General features: G+C 37.4%; 1 pseudogene; it reads right to left on the reverse strand.

The window, feature by feature from the left end:
- Positions 1-8,676: 8,676 nt before the first annotated feature.
- Positions 8,677-12,775, reverse strand: LOC130454732 (GTPase IMAP family member 4-like; annotated as a pseudogene).
- Between the last annotated feature and the right edge of the window lie 7,027 nt (positions 12,776-19,802).

Genomic DNA, 19,802 nt, shown 5'->3' on the forward strand with positions numbered 1-19,802 from the left:
TCTAAGACAATCTGTACATACCAACTATTCCCCTTGCCCATAGCTAGGGGTGGACTGCTACAGAGACTGAGAGTAGCTCTAGAGTCTATTTGTGCTCCATGCTTTTCTAAAACATGGGACCCTTTGACTTTGTGGGGACCAACTAAAGGGACTCTCTGCCTAGGACTTTTGTTTTTTTAGACTCTAGTTTTCAGATTTTTTTTTCCTCTTCCGTTTTAGAACACAATTGTACAAGTCATTATTCTAGAGTGTTTTGGTATATAAGACCAATCCCTTTGTCATAACTTACTTGTATGAATGCTTATCATTGATATCCATATATGACTGTATCAAGGATAAGTATTACAGCTAAAATAAGCAGAATGAATTTTATACTTCTAAAATGTGAGTACCCAGAAGTTCACCTAAAGCATACTATGATAGCTCATTATGCTCCTATTTTTCTTTTGATTTTTTTTTAAACCCTTACCTTCCATCTTGGAACCAATACATAGTTCCAAGGGAGAAGAGTGGTAAAGGCTAGGCAATGAGGGTCAAGTGACTTTCCCAGGGTCACACACCTGAGAAGTGTCTGAGGCCAGATTTGAACCCATCTCTGGACCTGGCTCTCAATCCACTGAGCTACCCAGCTGCCCCCTCCTTTGATTTTTAAAGAGGACCTAAACACCTTCCTTATTATGACAGGAGTCCACACTACTTGTCTGAGTTCTCAGACTGCATATTTATCAAATAAGGGATGCTTGCTAACCTAGAAAACTTGAATAGTTAAGTCAAAGGGCTCAATTCCTTTTTAGGAGCCCCACACTTTGGGGAGAGATTTTTCAAGTATGTTTTCTTTAAGATAACCTGCTTGTCCTGCCAAGGGGAGAATTAGAAATTCCATCTGTTTGTCCAAAGGCGGGGGTATATTAGGAAAAATTTTGACATAAGAACTTAGATAAATTAGCCTGCACCTACAAGAGGATCACATATATAGTATAGTGTTGTGAACTGGGAATTGGAGAGGTATGAGCTAACCCCCAAATCCCACAATATGAGGCAGTACTCTTGCAAGGAAAAAGGTTGTGGTGCAGAGCAGGGACAATTAGGGTTAACAGCCTCATAGGCATTGATATGGGTCACAGCTTTGGGCCCTTGGGACAAGAGTAGTTTTTGAGACTTTGGGTAGGAATCTCTTGAAAACCACCCAGCACCAGTGCATTATGTCTGCACTTTGTCCCTCTTCTCTTACCTTCTCACAGACCCCAGTGGCAGGTTCCCATCTTTTCTTTCCTTTTAAACTTTTCTTCATGATCCACCCTCCATAGAAAAAGACTTTGTATTAAATCTAGTCTCTGAATACTTCTGGAGGAAATTCTTTCTCCTATTTTGTATACTCAGGTTCTTCTGCTCTTTTCTTAGGGATGCTATTCAAGATCCATTCAGTCACTATAAATCATTTTGCATATAGCAATTCTTTCCCTTTGCCTCTGATCTCTTTAGAGTATAAGAATTGTAGAGATATTATTGGGTCAATGGGTATATAGAGTTTAGTGATTTGGGGGGTATAATTTCTAATCATTCTGCAGGATGTTTAGATTATTTAAAAACTCCATCAACAACAGTACATCAGGATACCTGACCTCCCAAATCCCCTTCAACAATTGTTATTTTCATTTTTTGTTTTTCTTGCCACATGGATGGATATGAGATAGAACCTAAAATTTCTTTAATTTGCATTTCCCTTATTAGTTACCGGAACATTTTTATATGATTATGGATAGCTTGGGTTTCTTCCCTTGAGACCAACTTATTCATATCCTTTGATCTTTATCCAGTGGGAAATGGCACTTGTCTCTATGCATATGAATCACTTCTCTCTATTTCTTAGATATCAGAGTTTATCAGAGAAACTTGCTTCAAAGATTTCCCCACAGTTAAGCATTTCCATCCCATTTTAACTTCATTTGATTTTTTTTTTGTACAGAATCTTCAATTGTGTTGTTAAAATTGTCCACTCTATCCTCTGGGATCCTCTCTATCTCTTGTTTGGTCAAGAATTCTTCCCCTTTCCAAAGTTGTGAATGATATCTCTTTCCTGTTCTTCTAATTTTTTTATGGTGCTACTTTTTACATCTAAGGCATATACCCATTTGGAGTTTATAAAGTATATAGTGTGAAGTGTTCTAAAAATGGGGTTTTAACCTAATTTCTTTCAGATAGCAATGATATCTTTCATTATTTTAAGGTGTCCATTATTCTACTTGTTAATTTGGCAAATATAGTGGGATTGTTTGTGACCTTTCACTTTCTCTTTCTAGTAAAGAAAGATATTGTCCCTCTATTCAGATCACTATAGAAATACCCTTATTTTCCATATGTGCTTGAACTTAAATCCTCAGTGTTCTATCACTCTTGCCGCTGGCTCATATGTATAACCCACCAAGCTAACTCTTGCAGAAACTACTTATTGTTACTCAGGCTCAATTGCTGGTCTCCTGAGCAAGGCCTTAGCTACAGTGATCTTTGCTGCAATTTTTCAGATTTCCCTCACCTTTTCTCATAATATGCTGCAGAAGTTTCTCAGCTCCATTTAATCACAAGGAGCATATTTCTGTTGGTGCCACCTTAATGCAAACAGAAGCTGCCCTCAGTTCTTATTTGCCAGGTCTTAAGGAGAAAACCAGCTTCTCAATGCTTCTCCCCCTCTTTTTCTGTCTCCACTGATCAGATTGAAGAAACCTTCTTAACACCCCCCCCAACAAAATCCCATCTTGCATTTGCATAGAATCAGAGATTTTGAGTTGAAAGAGATCAAATAGTTCAATCTTCTTGCTTCAAAAAGAATCGATCTTGAGAGGCACCATGGAGTGATGGGGAGGGAGCCACCCTGGGAGTCAGAAAAGCTTAGGTTCAGATCTCGTGCTAGACAACTCCTTTAAGATCTCCGTGTTTCAGTTTCTCCTGTATTTCTATAAATGTGTGATGGATGCTCTCCCAAGGCCCTTCCAGCTCTAAATTTATGGATCCTTGTGATGTCATCATATCCAGGACTGAGAAATTATATTGAAAAATCTTCTGAAGTCCTTTAGGAATCTATATTTTGTGGTCTGGCAGGCAGCCTGCCTCATTAAGCAAGACATAGTTGAAGGAAGGCAAAACAAACAAGCATTTATTATCTACTATGATCCAGTCACTATGCTAGTATTAGATTATTTGACACTCACAACAACCCTGGGAGGTAGATGCTATTATTGTCCCCACTTTACAAAGGCAAGCAGAGGTTATGTGACTTGTCCTGAGTCACCTAGCAAATAAGTGTCTGGGGATGGATTCGAACTCACGTCATTCTGACCCCAGGCCCAGTTTTATCCATTGTGCCACATAAAGCAAAGACCAAAGGTTGTGAGGATCAAAGCTTGAGCACGGATCAGAGGCTGGGTCATGACAGGTATAAAGAAATCTTAGAACACAAAGTTCTAATGGCTGAGATGGGAATGAGAAGTCAATAGTAGAGAAGAGATTTAAAAGACTTGCTAGAAAATCCAGAAGCAGGCAGATTGCTGAAGGTGTAAATTAAACAGTGTCTGAGGCAATCTGCCTCCCCCAAATTGTACCTTTTTGTCATAGCATGAATATTATCCAGCCCTTTATCCATCATGCTTGTTAGCACAAATTCCCAGATTTCTGCCTGGACTTCTCCTTGCCCTGCTGCCACATTAATTCAACAAGCATTGATTAAGTGCCTATTGTATGCCAGACATTGTAGGTACAAAGAAAAATATTGGGAAGTCTCTACCCTCAGGGAGTTTACATTCTATTGAAGGGGAACAAAAGAAATGCATGCATACACGAGTAAATGCATATCTAGAGATAGACATCCCCAGAGACTTATCTACTTCCATACATATATCATATGTACCGACATATATGTAAATTACTTCCTGTGACTGACCCCATTTTCATGTAAGTTATGCCACCAGTTCCTAATTCCTTCTTTAGTAAGTACCCAGATTTATCTATTGGGGGATAGATAACTTTATCCTGTGTAGCAATAAAATGGCTCAAAGATGCAACTATCTTCCCCAGAGTCAACTTCAATCCTTCCTCCCACAGGGATTTTTATTAATGCTCTATTATGCCTGTGTTTCTTTTGAAAGCCTTTCTCTGGGAAGTCATAAAATATAAATCAACAAAATCTCTTTTCAGTTTAGCTCTGAGTCCCATGCTGGGAATTTATTTCTAGAAGTGTTGATAAAATCTCTGTCTGTCTGCCCCCCCCCTTTGTCTCTGTCTCTGTCTCTGTCTGTCTCTGTTTCTCTCTGTCTCTGTCTCTATGTCTCTCTCTCTCTCCCCCCACTGTCTCTGACTCTTTCTCTCCTGTCTCTGTCTCTCTGTCTCTGTCTCTCTCTGTTTCTCTCCATCTCTCTTTGTCTCTCTGCCTCTCTCTCTGTCTCTGTCTCTCTGTCTCTGTCTCTCTGTCTCTCTCTGTCTCTATCTCTCTGTCTCTCTGTCTCTCTTTCTCTCTCTCTCTCCCCCCAATCCTCTGTACTGCCTTAAGATCTCAAACAAGGACACATAAAAATCTATTAAACGTTTATAATAGCCTCTTAATCTTTAAAAACTGGTACCTTTACAGCAAGTGGCAAAATACCAAATAAACTCTTGATGAACAAGGATTGGTAAAGTAGATTCAAAGAGAAAAAGAGCAAAAGAGAAAGGGAGAGAGATAGACAGAGACAGAGAGACAAAAGAGATAAAGCGTGGACGTGTAGTGTCAACCTCCTAACCAAAAGTCACAATTGTTAACTCTTAATTTACAAAAGAGAAGAAAATGGTTTTCCTACAGTAAAGATGTTTATCATCCATATACAGGAAGAATACGTAGAAAACCCCTTGTGAGGGCGTAGATAGACCCAAGCCCCAGAGAGGCCCGAAGGTACAGACCTTTTTATAGTATTTCATGAATGAGGGGTGGGAGTCTCTGTGGTTGCACAAAGTGGAAAACTTCTTCCCAGAAATCCCTGTTGTCAATAGCTTGGATTGAATTGTGATCACATGAGTTATTTATATGAACTCCCTGACTTTTTCTTGTGGTCAGCAACATTGCAAAGTCATTTGCCTTATCAGCCTGATCCTAATGTTCCAAAACACTTATAAACACCACAAAAGCCATTAGAACCCTGTTAATCCTTGTCAGAAGGATCCACTGGCATCTGCCTTTATAGCTCAAAGGGAGGAGTACCCAACATCTCCATCTGACTGACTTAAGGCATCAAATAAACCACAGCTCTTGTCCCCACTGTCATGGCTGCATTATCTACTCTTTTTCCACCTCTATACCTCTCCAAAGCAGTAACACCAAACCTTCTCAAGTCAATGCTGCTGGAACTTCTCACACCACCCCCCTTCATGAATATTTGCTCACTTCTTGCCTCTACTGAGGTTTCTGGTCTCCCCTCATTTTAGACAAAGGTGAAGGAGACTGCCCCATCAGACACAGCCACAGCTTCCAGGGACTTCACTGGACAGAGACTGGGTAACAAATCCACTAGTAAACATCAATTTCTAACATCCGGATATACAAACAATTGTCATAAATAATCCTCCATTAAGTGATTCCTAAGTCTTTTTCTCCCCCTCCTCCCCCCAAACTTTCTAATTCTCAACCAGTCTGCTCTGGATGAAAGCCTCCTCCTCTAGAGTGATTGAAGGCCAACAACATTCTGGTTTGCATGGGGGACTTCACTTGAATATTGAGCAATGCAATAAAAAAAGAAAGGGAGAATTGATAGAAATCCTTCTGAGACTTTATACTCATGTAGGAGATAAATCACATATTATTCTCTATTCTAAGGTATATATATTTCAGGTTAAATAATTTTTCCTTTTTACCCAACCAAAAATAGTAACAAAGGGAATTTCTATTCAGTTCAACAAATGTCTAGCTATTAGACTGCTGTGGGCAAGATGTAGTGTTACTAAGGATAGGAAGACAAGAACAAAATTATCCTTGTTCTCAAGGAGCTTAAAATTATCAGGAAAACTTTTTTTTTATGCAAAGCCAGTAGTCACAGATAAGCTATAACATGCAAGGATGCCAAAAAGCCTTTGTTCTTGATCAGTCATGTCTGACTTTTTGTGACCTCTGGACTGACTGTCTATGGAGTTTTCTAGGCAAAGATACTGGAGTGGTTGGCCATTTCCTTCTCTAGTGAATCACCATTTGTCTTCTGGTTCTGATTACTACCACAATAAGGCAGGGATCCATGAGGCAAATAGAGGTTAAATGACTGGCCCAGGGTCACACAGCTAGGAAGTGTCTGAGTTTGGAGCTAAGGTCTTCCTGGTTGTCTGGCCTCCAGGCCCAGTGTTCTATCCACTGACCCATCTAGGTGCCCCACCGAAATCTCCTCTCTGATTACAAATATTCCTCATGCCTACAATCCTTCTTAAGGTTTCATGCTTTTAGATTAAATTTCTAGGAAGTCTCTTTCAAAAGTAAATGTGGCTCAAACTAGATTCTTTAAGCTTCATTTCTCATTATTGTCTCAGTCAACATTAGCTGATGGGTGCCTTTATAATTTAAGAAGGACCAGAAATGGGCCAAGTGAGGTGTGAGAAAGAGTACTCAACTTATACTAAGAAATCATTAATCAAAAACCCAGACCGGCCATTCTCAGGCTATGGCACCTCAGACAAATCAAGTCCACTCTCTTTGATCTCAGGCTCCTTGTCTATAAGGTAGAGTTGCATAAGGTATTCTCTAATATCCCTTCTAGATTAAAAACTTTTAAACTTCTATGAGAAAAAAATACAGATAAATTTTGATAAGCATGTGAACGAGAGATAGAAAGATTCAGATTCTGAGTCCTGATTTAGAATAATTGATAGAAAACAGGAGGAAGTGTGAATTTCTAATATTCCTAAGTTACCCTGATGGTAAGCTAATGAATAATCATGCCAGGGCAATAAAAAGGATACAGCTAGATTGGCAAGAAAGAGATGAAATCTGAGGAAGTAAACCAAGGAACCAGGCAAGTGTCCCAGGTTTGAATAGGCAAAGGTCAGCTTCTATGACACTGAGAAAAATTCTGTGAAGTCAGCAAATCAAGAGAAGAGGAAATCCTGGGTAGAAAAATATAGAAATTGAACTCTGGTCTTGGCCACAAAATGCATGCTTTTATTATATTTTTAAGGCAATATTATCAGTCAATAATTCTTCTCAGGGAATGGGGGAGTAGTGGGAGGGAGTAGAGACTGAGACACAGGTTTTTAGATATGGCTAATGTGAGAATTTATTTTTATTGGTTAAGCATATTTATAGGAAATCATATGTATTATGTTATTGTTGTGTAACATATTATCTTATATTTAAAAATAAAAATATCTCTGCTTCAAAAAAATAATCCATCTTTGCAAAATTTAAAAAAAATTTCTCCAATAGGTCAACATAGTAACTCAGAAAATCGTCTGAATATCATTCTTGTCGGGAAAAGTGGAGTTGGAAAGAGTGCAACAGGCAACAGTATCCTCAAGAAAGCCATATTTCCTTCCAAACTGTCACCACAACCTGTAACTGAGGCAATACAGGAAAGTAGTCGGAAGTGGCAAAAATGGACGCTGGTTGTCATAGATACTCCTCCCGTCTTGAAGAAAGAGGATGTGACAAACAAGTGGGGAAAAGAGCTCTGCATTGTAATTATGGTGATTCAGTTGGGCCGCTACACAAAAGAGGACAGGAATGTCTACAAGCATGTGAAAAAGATTTTTAAAAAGCCCCGTAAAAAAATGGTTCTTCTTTTTACAAGGAAAGAAGACTTAGGGGGTGGGAGTCTGAGTGAATACCTAAATGAATCAGACAATAAGCATCTTAAGAAGCTTATTAAAAAACACAAGATCCCATACTGTGCTTTCAATAACAAAACTGATGAAGAGAAAGAGAAGGAATGTCAAATTAATGACCTGATGACAAATATTATGAAACTCAAATGTTTTCGAGAATATCAAAGAACATAGTGTGATCAATATCTGCTTTTTGTATTTCTGCATCCTCCTCTCAGTAATCTCCTCCTCCTATTCCTGCTTCCAGTTCTTTACTGTCTCTCCCCACCCCCCAGATAGCTCAGGCATGAGAGAATATTGTACATAATAGCAACAATATGAGGTGATGATTATCTGTGAAAACTTACCTATCTTCAGCAATACCATGATCTGGGACAATACTGAAGGACTTATGAAAGACAGGGAATGCTAGACACCCCCCAAAAAAGAATTGTTGGAGTCATCTTTCACATCAGTGTATTTATGGTTTTTAGTTTGGTAGTTTGGGTTATATATGAGTTTGCTCTTATAAAAATGACCAATATGGAAATGTGTTTTGCATACAAATAGAAATAAATTTCTTAAAAAAGAAAAAAGATCCTATTGCTGTACTTTCAGATCAATCTGGGCATTTCTCATGATCAGTCTTTGGTAATTATCTCTATCTTTGAGACCTGAATTGTACAACTGATTAAGGATAGCTGAATATTCATTAAGGATCAATAGAAGAAACTATAAGATAAAATATTTACTAAGTTCCTTAATCCTCAAATATATTTCAAAAGGCAGAAAAAGTGGGTTTCAAGACATTCAAGATTCTCTCAAAGATCTGATTATGGCTCACAACTTTGTCTGTCAACCTTTTGCTTATTTTTATAGAAAGCTTCTTTTTCTGAAAGATCCCCATGCAGTTCTTTTCCTTTTTCTCTGCTCCAGTTCATCCTTTACGTTTCTGATTTCTTCTTCAAATTCCTGTCTTATTTCCTTTTAAAATATTTGCAGGTCTTGCATGTAGGCTTTTAGTAGCACTTCAGTTTCTTCCTGAATCTTCTCAGCTCATTCATACATCTAGTTTGTGTAGAAAGAATCTCCATTCTTCTGTACTACTTGCTCAACCAAGGTCAGAATCTCTGTTAGCTGGGCCTCCTGCTCACTTCCAGTGGTCCAGTTGTTGAAGCCACAATAACTTCCACCAAACTGGCCTATGAGGTCTTTAAATCCTTTATTGATGGTTTTACTTAAGTACCGACCTTCCAAATCATCTTTTGAGGTGAATAAAAGGACCATATATTTCTTGGTTTGGAACCAAAATTCCCAACGTCTTCTTGATGGCATTGTGCTCTTCCTTGGTGTAATGACTGAGTGGAGCCCTCAAGACCATAGCATGAGGCCCAGTGGAAGACATAAGGAGGCAGTAACTTATCTCCTTTGAAGTGTCCAAATCCCACATATTAGTGCCAAAAGTTCCAGGAGAATTCACAATTGCAATTTCATTCCCATTCCACAATCTGATCTCACTCAGTCTTTCGCCACTGACTTTGCTGCTAGTCTTGACTCAAATACTCATTTTCCAAGGATGCTGTTCCCTGATGCACCTTTCCTAGTTCCTTTTTTACCCACCAGGACAAGTCTCAGTTGCTTTTTCCTGGGGTCTTGGTTTCCATAACCTGAGATGTGAGTAATGAAAGTGAGTGGGTCAAGCACTGTCTTCAACTGCTGTCCCTTCAGTCCCCCCTTCCAGTCCAGTATAACTATGTCTCTGCTCTTAGATGGAGTCTCAGAATCACATGCACTCTGGCATTAGGTCCTTCTTTAGCAAGAAGAATGCTCAAATTCTCTAGCTCAAAATTAGGTAATCTTATTGAGAAGATTCCTAGCTTATGTCCATTACAGCTAATGCTTGCCAATGGTATATAGAAACTATTCATCATCTGAGGAAACCTCCATTTATTCCTATGCTTTTAAATGTTTTTAATCAGAATGTGTGTGTTTGTCAAAACCTTTTTCTGCATCTATTGATATAATTATTTAATTTTTGTTGATTGTGTTATTGATATGGTCAATTATACCGATAGTTTTCCTGATGCTAAGTCAGCACTGCATTCCTGGTATAAATTACACGAGGTCATATTGTATGATTCTTCTGCTATTTTGCAATAATCTCTTTGCAAGTATTTTATTTTACATTTTCCTGCTAATATTTATTAAGAATATTAATCTATGATAATTTTCTCTTTTTTTGCTCTTCTTGGTTTTGATATCAGTATCATATTTATGCTATGAAAAGAATTTGGTAAAACTCTTTCTTTGCCAATTTTACCAAATAATGTATATAGTATTGTAATTAATTGTTGTCTAAATGTTTGGTAAAATTCACTTGTGAATTCATCTCGTCCTGGAAATTTTTTCCTAGGGAGCTTATTGATGGCTTGTTCAATTTCTTTTTCAAAGATGGTGTTATTAAAGAATTCTATTTCCTTTTTGTTTAATCCAGACAGTTTATAGTTTCATAAATATTCATCCATTTCACTTAGGTTTTAAGAAACATTGACATATAATTGGGCAAAATAACTACTAATAATTGCTTTAATTTCATCTTCATTAGTGATGAATTCACCCTTTCTTTTTTGATATTGATAATTTGGATTTCCTCTTTCTTTTTAAAAAATAAAATTAATAGTTTGTATATTTTTCATAAAAGTAACTCCTAACTTTATATTCATTCAATAGGCTTCTTTTTAAAAATTTATTTATCTTTCTTTTGATTTTCGGAATTTCCAATATGGTATCAGAGATTTTTAATTTGTTCTTTTTTCTAGCCTTTTAATTGCATGCCCAATTCATTGATATGCTCTTTCTCCATTTTATTGATGTAATCATTTGGAGAAAGAAATTTTCACCTAAGTACTATTTTGACTGCATCTCATAAATTTTGGTATGCAGATTCATTGTTGTCATTCTTTTTAATGAAATTGGTTCCATAATTTATTTCTTGACCCACTTATTCTTTAGAACTAGATTAATTACTTTCAATTAATTTTTATATATGTTTTCATGACATTTTATTGAATGTAATTGTTACTGTATAATGATCTGAATAGGATGCATTTAATATTTCAGCTTTCATGTATTTGGTTTTGAGGTTTTTATACCCTAATAAATGGTCATTTTGGAAAATGGCATATTCCTTTCTATTTCGATTTGTTTTGCTCCAGAAGTCAATCTTATCTAACTTTTCTAAAGTTTTATTCATCTCCTTACTTTTTTCTTGTTTATTTTTCATTTAGATTTATCATTCTGAGAGTAGAAGGCTTCACTCTCCTTTTAGTTAGTTTTTAGATAGTTTTACTATCTATTTCTTCCTATAAGTCATTTAAGTTTTCCTTTCATAATTTCAATGCCATAAAATTTGGGGAAATGTATCCAATATTAATATTATCTTACAAATGACAACTTTTAGCAAAATTTTATTTCTCTGCTTATTATAATTTTTGCTTTTGCTTTGTCTGATATAATTTTTTACATCATCTCAGATATAATGGATTTTACTCTAACTCTTTATCTTTTAGTCTGTATGTATCTCTTGGCTTCAAGTACTTTTCTTGTAAACAACATAAAGTCAGATTCTCATTTTTAATCTCTGTAATATGAACCAGTCTGATAGGCATAAGGTGTTACCTCAGAGTTGCTTTAATTTGCATTTCTCAAATTGATGATGATCTGGGGCATTTTTCTTAAGACTAAAATACTTTCAATTTCTTCATCTGAGAACTGCTGTTCATATTTTTGACCATTTGTCAATTGGGGAATGCTTTGTATTCCTACAAATCTGATTCAGTTTCCTATATATTTGAAGAAATGAGACCATTGTTAAAGATACTGTAAATTTTTTTTCTTATAATGTTACATTAAAGTTATTTTCTGCTTTTGAGGTGGATGTGGACACTGTTACAAGCTTCATGCCTTTCCTGTCGCCATTTTCAGTTAGCATGTTTCTACTCCATACATTTTTGCTATTATCTTTATTATGGTGGTTATTATTCCAACTTACATACACTCAATTACCTTGTGAAAGCATCTAGAACTAAGCCATGTTTTGTGTTTGGGGATATTAAGAAATAATATTTTAATAGTATTTTAGTTTTAAATTCTTGGTTTCACTTTTTAAAAAACCCAACCTCTTTCTTTTTATAATAATTAAAGAAATCAGTGAAATTTTGAAAGATATTTGAATTTTTTTTATGGTGTTCAAACTAAGAATGCTTTAATTTCATTTGGAGGAAAATCTGGAGTTTACTTTTGACTATAAATTGTTAAGCTAAGGCAAACTAAAGCCCATGACTTGTTCTTGTTTGGTCACCAAGACAAAAATTATTTTGAAATTTGTAAATACTATTAAGTTAAAATATGGTTGACTTGTTAATTAATTCATGGAATTATATTGTGAGTGTTTGCCAGGAAAGATAATACTGGTAGTAGGAAATGAATTAATTCAGCTTAGGCATTTAGCTAGGTGAAATTTTTTGTCCCTTTCCTACATTTTCCTTTTTTTCTATATCTCCATTTTTATTAAAAATTTATTTCTTAAGAGCTACTAACAGACTCCTAATTTGAGAGTTAATTTTATAATTGGTGACCATATGTTTTTCAATTAATATTACAGTTAATAATTTTACTTTCATTTTTTACAGTATAGGGGTATTCATACCACTCTAAGAAAGAAGGATAATCCTCAATGCCAGCTTCTAGGAGAAAGTCCTGACTGCTTCAGAGGGACAGGGGGAAATGTGAAACTGAGGGAAGGACAGAGAAATGGAGTACTCAAAGCAGTTTTTGTTTAACCAGAAAAGGGACAAAAATCCAAGTTGCCAAAAGAAAATGGGAATTCAATCACACTTCAATCACCTTCCATTCTAATGCTTTCCTGGAGAGTCCTGGGCTGCTGCTTACCGTGGCTTATCTCCTGGTTCATGCTGTCAAGAATCTCTCCACAATACCCCTTTCGTTGCAACTTCTGTAAACAAAAAAATGACAACTGAAGTCATTACAGATAAATGTGGTGAAGTGAAAAAGAGACTCCAACTCAGGATCTGAGTTCTCATCCCAATCTTGCCTTTTACTGGCTTCATGACCCTGGCCAAATCATTTCCTCTTCCTCAGTCTATTTCCCTATCTATCAAATGGGGAATTTAGAGTAGATGAACTCCAAAGTTCCTACCTGGGCAGTGAAACATCATCTGCTTCTAGAATTTCATAAATAAATAGAAGCATGGTCCATCTATATGTTTCTCTGGGGGTATGTCTATAGCCATCTTTGGATGATTTGTGGAGATAGGAAGAGGTAAGAAAGATCCAGAAAGATCTCAACTCACTAAAGTTTGCCAAAGCACTTCCATCATTCTTAAAATCTCAGATTTAAATTCTTTAAGAGCTTGTGACCAATTTCTATTTTTTGAAAGGTTTGGATGTATTTACTTGTTTGTTGTCCTCTGCTGTTTTCTCTGTAGTCTGGATTTTTTCTCCATAAAAATTATCCAGGATCAATGCCTCCTTCTTATTCTTCATGGTGGTTGGAAGTTGCATTTTCTGGGCATTGCTTGCCATCACTATGCTGGTTTTTCCTTCCCTTTCCAGTCAGAAGTCTGAGTGAGGAGGGCAGGCTCTCTGTGTATGGAGCTAAGGAGCATGGGTTTTGCCTAAGGCTACCTCTCAAGTCTCTGTGGCTTCTGTGTGCTACCCCTTTCTGCACTATCTTCATGCCCAAGGTCCATGCTCTTCAGCCTACTGGAGTTTCAAGTCTAGCTGCTCTCAGGTGGTCTTAGTCAGTTGCCAAGGACCTAGATGTGCCCCTTGCTCCCTTGCTGATTATAGCACACTGGCTCTGGCTCTGGCGGTGGCATAGGCAAGGGTTGATCAGCTTGTGTTTTGGTGGTAGCTATTTCACTCCCTTATAGTGTGGAAATGCCTAAATCCCATGTACATTCAATTCTATGTCCTAATGTGGAGTCCCTTCATTCATCTGAATTTTTTTTTGGCCTTTTGAGGCAGTCTATATCAGTAGGTGGTGAGAAGAGAAAGAGTCCTGCTTCTAAACTGCAGCAATGTTAACCCAGAAGTCTTTCAACTCACTGAAGTTTGGAGGAAGCTCTCACATTGTACAAGAGCCAATGGTTCCCTTTTTCATGAAAAATTAACTCAATGTTTAGAATGTAGGGCCAATGTCATGGGATCATTCCTAGTGGAATGAGAATAGAAGGAAGGAAGAAGCAATAATTTTTGCATCTTTCTGGAGTCACAGATTAAATCACTCTATCTAAACCAGATATTGCAATTTTGTTTGTTTTTAACATTTATTTTAATATTTTGAGTTCCAAATTCCCTCTATCTCCAGTCTCTCCTCTATTCACTGATAAAGCAAGCAATATGATACTCATTATACAAAAATTTATCTCTTTTTGCCCCTTGTATTCATCACCTTTCTGTTAAGAGGTAGGTAAAGTGTTTCCTCATGGATCCTCTAACAACTTATTTAATAATTGTTTTTGACAGAATTCTTGTTTTTCAGGTTGTGTTTCTTTATAATGTTGTTTTTCTTACACAAACTGGTTTCTAGTCATCCATTCTGTGAATTCTCTGAAATAACTTTTATTATTTCTTATCCTACAATAAGATTTTATTACATGCACAATACCATCCCTCAACTGATGAACTCCTCTCTAGATTTTAGTCCATTTCTTATTTGTCCTCTTTTAATTATCTCTTTAGAATCTGGAAGTCTCCTTTATTTGTATTGCTGTTCTCTCTCAAGTATTATCCCTCTTAATATGCCATCCTTCCACCTTGTCTCCCTGTTGTTGTGAGTTTGGCATGTTTTTCTTTTCTATATTAGTGTTTTTTTTTACTTGCCTTCTCTTCATTCTCTTCAAACAGAATTAATCCATGCCTGGTACTCAGTTTTTCTTATTTAACTCCGTCAATATCCTTTGAAAACATTGAGATTCTGAGGGGATATTTGGCTTTTCCCCCCTTTAGAATGTTAGCTTTCCAACACCATGTAGCTATCCAATTTGTTCAAATAAGTTTATCTTTTTAGATCTCTTGACTCTCTTTGAAAATGGATTTAATAGGACATTAATTATATATGTCATCATACGAAGCATATTTCTGTATTAACCATGTTGCAGAAAAGAAAGAAAAATAAAAATAAATATTCTACATTCTATACTTTAAGTTAATCAGTCCTCACTCTAGAAGCATATAGCATTTTTCCTTAGAATTGTCTTGGATCATTGTATAGACTAGAGTAGCTAAGTCTTTCACAGTTGGTTGTTACAATATTGCTGTTACCATATACAATGTTCTCCTGGTTCTGCTCACTTCACTTTCCACCAGTTCTTATTAGTCTTCCCAGTTTTTTCTGAAGCCATTCTGCTTGTTATTTCTTATGGCATAATAGTATTGCATCACAATCATATATCACAACTTGTTCCCCAATTGTTATTCCCCAATTTATAAGCATTCTCTAAATTTCTAATTCTTTGCTACAACAAAAAATGCTACTAGAAATATTTTTGTACAAAGAAGTCTTTTTCCTTTTTAAAAAAATATCTCTTTGAGATATGGACCTAGGATTGGTATTTTTGGATAAGAGTACACGACTTTATAGCTTTTCGGGCATAATTCCAAATAGTTCTCTAGAAAGGTTCAACCAGCTCACAACTCTACCAAGAATATTAGTCCCAATTTTTCCACATTCCCACTACCATTTTCCATTTTCCTTTTCTGTCATGGTAGTCAACCTGATAGGTGTGAGGTGGTTCTTTGAATCTGCATTTCTCTTCTTATATGGCTATTGATAGTCATCGATTTCCTCTTTTGAAAGTGTTGTTCATGTCCTTTAACCTTGAACCAATTGGAAAATGGTTCTTAATTTTATAAATTTGGCTCCATTTTCTAGATATGTAAGGATTGACATCTTTTTTTTTATTCATTGGAAACAAAGATCATTTTCTTTTCCTTCCCCCACCCCCTTCCCACCACCTCTCCCATAGCTGATGCACGATTCCACTGGGTATCACATGTGTTCTTGGTTCGAACCCATTTCCATGTTGTTGGTATTTGCATTAGAGTGTTCATTTAGAGTCTCTCCTCAGTCATATCCCCTTCCTCCTTGTAGTCAAGCAGTTGCTTTTCTTTGGTGTTTTTACTCCCATAGTTTATCCTCTGCGTGTGGATAGTGTTTTTTTAAATCCCTGCAGATTGTTCAGGGACACTGCATTGACACTGATGGCGAAGTCCATTACCTTCTATTGTACCACAGTGTATCAGTCTCTGTGTATAATGTTTTCCTGGTTCTGCTTCTTTCGTTCTGCATCGCTTCTTGGAGGTCCTTCCAGTCTCCATGGAATTCCTCTACTTTATTATTCCTTTTAGCACAATAGTATTCCATCACCAACATATACCACAGTTTGTTCAGCCATTCTCCAATCGAAGGGCATCCCCTCATTTTCCAATTTTTGGCCACCACAAAGAGCACAGCTATGAATATTCTTGAATAAGTCTTTTTACTTATTGTCTCTTTTGGGGTACAAACCCAGCAGTGCTATAGCTGGGTCAAAGGGCAGACAGTCTTTTATCACCCTTTGGGCATAGTTCCAAATTGCTCTCCAGAATGGTTGGATCAATTCACAACTCCATCAGCAATGAATTAATGTCCCTACTTTGCCACATCCCCTCCAGCATTCATTACTTTTCATAGCTGTCATGTTAGCCAATCTGCTAGGTGTGAGGTGATACCTCAGAGTTGTTTTGATTTGCATCTCTCTGATTATAAGAGATGTAGAATGCTTTTTCGTGTGCTTATTAATAGTTTTGATTTCTTTGGCTGAGAACTTCCTGTTCATGTCCCTTGCCCATTTATCAATTGGAGAATGGCTTGATTTCTTGTACAATTGATGTAGGTAGCTCTTTGTAAATTTGAGTAATTAAACCTTTGTCAGAGGTTTTTATGAAGATTGTTTCCCAACTTGTTGCTTCCCTTCTGATTTTAGTTACATTGGTTTTGTTTGTACAAAAGCTTTTTAATTTGATGTATTCCAGATTATTTATTTTGCATTTTGTGACTCTTTCTAAGTCTTGCTTGGTTTTAAAGCCTCTCCTTTCCCAAAGGTCTGACATGTATACTATTCTGTGTTCTCCTAATTTTCTTATAGTTTCCTTCTTTATGTTCAAGTCATTCACCCATTTTGAATTTATTTTGGTGTAGGGTGTGAGGTGTTGATCTAAACCTAATCTTTCCCACACTGTTCTCCAATTTTCCCAGCAGTTTTTATGAAATAGTGGATTTTTGTCCCAAAAGCTGGGATCTTTGGGTTTGTCATATACTGTCTTGCTGAGGTCACTTACCCCGAGTCTATTCCACTGATCCTCCTTTCTGTCTCTTAGCCAGTACCAAATTGTTTTGATGACCGCTGCTTTATAATATAGTGTGAGATCTGGGACTGCAAGGCCTCCTTCCTTTGTATTTTTTTTTCATTATTTCCCTGGATATCCTTGATCCTTTCTTCTTCCAAATGAACTTTGTTATGATTTTTTCTAGATCAGTAAAAAATTTTTTGGAAGTTCCATGGGTATGGCAATAAATAGATGAGTTTGGGTAGGATGGTCATTTTTATTATATTGGCTCATCCTACCCATGAGCAGTTAATGTTTTTCCAATTGTTCAAATCTAGTTTTAGTTGTGTGGAGAGTGTTTTGTAGTTGTGTTCATAAAGTTCCTGTGTTTGTCTCGGGAGAGAGATTCCTAAGTATTTTATTTTGTGTAAGGTAATTTTGAATGGGATTTCTCTTTCTAGTTTTTGCTGCTGAGCTGGGTTGGAAATATATAGATATGCCCACTTATGTGGGTTTATTTTGTATCCCGCAACTTTGCTAAAGTTGTTGATTATTTTGATTAGCTTTTTGGTTGAATCTCTAGGATTCTTTAAGAAGACCATCATGTCATCCACAAAGAGTGATAACTTGGTCTCCTCATTGCCAATTTTAATGCCTTCAATTTCTTTTTCTTCTCTAATTGCTACTGCTAGTGTTTCTAGTACAATGTCAAATAGTAGAGGTGATAATGGGCATCTAGTTTATCCCCATTGCAGATGATATTAGTTGATGGTTTTAGATATATACTGTTTATTATTTTTAGGAACAACCCTTCTATTCCTAGGCTTTCTAGTGTTTTTAATAGGAATGGGTGTTGTATTTTATCAAAGGCTTTTTCTGCGTCTATTGAAATAATCATGTGGTTTTTGTTGGTTTGCTTGTTAATGTGGTCCTTTTCTTGGGAGCTCTTGAATTTGGCAATTACATTCCTGGGGGTTGTCTTTTGGGGATTTAGTATAGAGGGTGTTCTATGAACCCTTTCTATTTCTACTTTTCCCCCTTGCTCCAGAACATGTGGGCAATTTTCTTCTATAATCTCCTGTAGAATAGCATTAAGGTTTTTGTTTATCTCTGGTTTTTCGGGGAGACCAAGAATTCTGAGGTTGTCTCTTCTTCCTCTGTTTTCCAAGTTTGCGACCTTTTCAGTGAGATACTTCATGTTTTCTCCCAATTCATTAATTTTTTGGCTTTGCTTTATTGATACTTACTGTTTTGTAATCTCGCTTTCTTCCAGCTGCTTAATTCTGGTCGTTAGGGACTGGTTTTGCTTTTCAGCTTTGTCTGCCCTTCTATTAGATGCTTCCAGCTCTTTCTCCAATTGTGAAGTCTTGTCTGTCAGACTGCTGATCTCTTTCTCCCATTTTTCTTTCCAAAAGGTTTCCATCTTTTGGGCATGCTTGCTGTCATCCAGCTGCTTAATTCTGGTCATTAGAGACTGGTTTTGCTTTTCAGCTTTGTCTGCCCTTCTAGTAGATGCTTCCAGCTCCTTCTCCAATTGTGAAGTCTTGTCTATCAGACTGCTGATCTCTTTATCCCATTTTTTTCCCAAAAGGTTTCCATCTTTTGGGTAAGCTCCAGTTTGAGATCTTCCAGAGCTTGTGGATAATTTCCATTTTGGGAGGCATGTGCTGATTTTGTTTGGATTTCATCCTCATTCTCTTCTTTTCCTTGGGTACTCCCTCCATAAAAGTTTTCAATAGTCAGTCCCCCCCCCCTCCCCTTTCTTCTTGGAGGCTTGATTTTGGGACATGTGAGCCATCCCTTTGGTGGTTTTATTCTACTTTCTTTTTTTGGTCTAAGGTCTGGGTGATGTGGGCGGATTTTCTGTGAATTTAGGTTGCCTCAGACTAGTTCTTCCCAGCCTCTGAGGTTTCTTAGAGCGCAGGCCCCTGTGCTCAGCATGGCAGCCCCTTTGCTCAGTGCAGCCTCTCAGTGTGGTCGCCCCTTTGCTCAGCACCACCTCTCAGCACCCCTTTGCTAAGAGCAGCCTCTCAGCATGGTCTGCCCTTTGCTCAGTGCAGCCTCTCAGCTCGGTCGCCCCTTTGCTCAGCACAGCCTCTCAGTGCCCCTTTGCTCAGCACAGCCTTTCAGTGCCCCTTTGCTCAGCGCAGCCTCTCAGCACCACCGCCCCTTTGTTCAGCGCAGCCTCTCAACGAGTTCGCCCATTTGCTCAGCTCAGTCTCTCAGCGCTCCTTTTCTTAGCGCAGCCTCTCAGCATGGCCGCCCCTTTGCTGAGAGCAGGATTTTCCCATGAAACCACCCTGAGAAGTCGTTTCCTTGCAGTCTTTAGATCCCAAGGACCCTGGTGTGCCCCCCCCCAGACAGAGACGCTCCTTACTCACTCACTGTCCCAGTGAGGGCTCTGATAGCTTACTCTGGTTTTGTGGGGGGGTGGGGGGAGGGGAGGCTCAGTTCAAGTTTTTGTGTGAGCTTTTCCTCTTCCTTATAGTGTGGAAACATTCAAACCCCACGTACCTTCATTTCTATGGGGTACTGGGGAGTCCCTCTGTTCTTCCAAAGGTGATTTTTATGCTCTTTTGAGGTAGTCTATTTTGTTTGGTGCCAGG

This window comes from Monodelphis domestica, chromosome 5 (assembly GCF_027887165.1).
Source record: "Monodelphis domestica isolate mMonDom1 chromosome 5, mMonDom1.pri, whole genome shotgun sequence".
In the NCBI taxonomy this organism is placed as follows: domain Eukaryota; kingdom Metazoa; phylum Chordata; class Mammalia; order Didelphimorphia; family Didelphidae; genus Monodelphis; species Monodelphis domestica.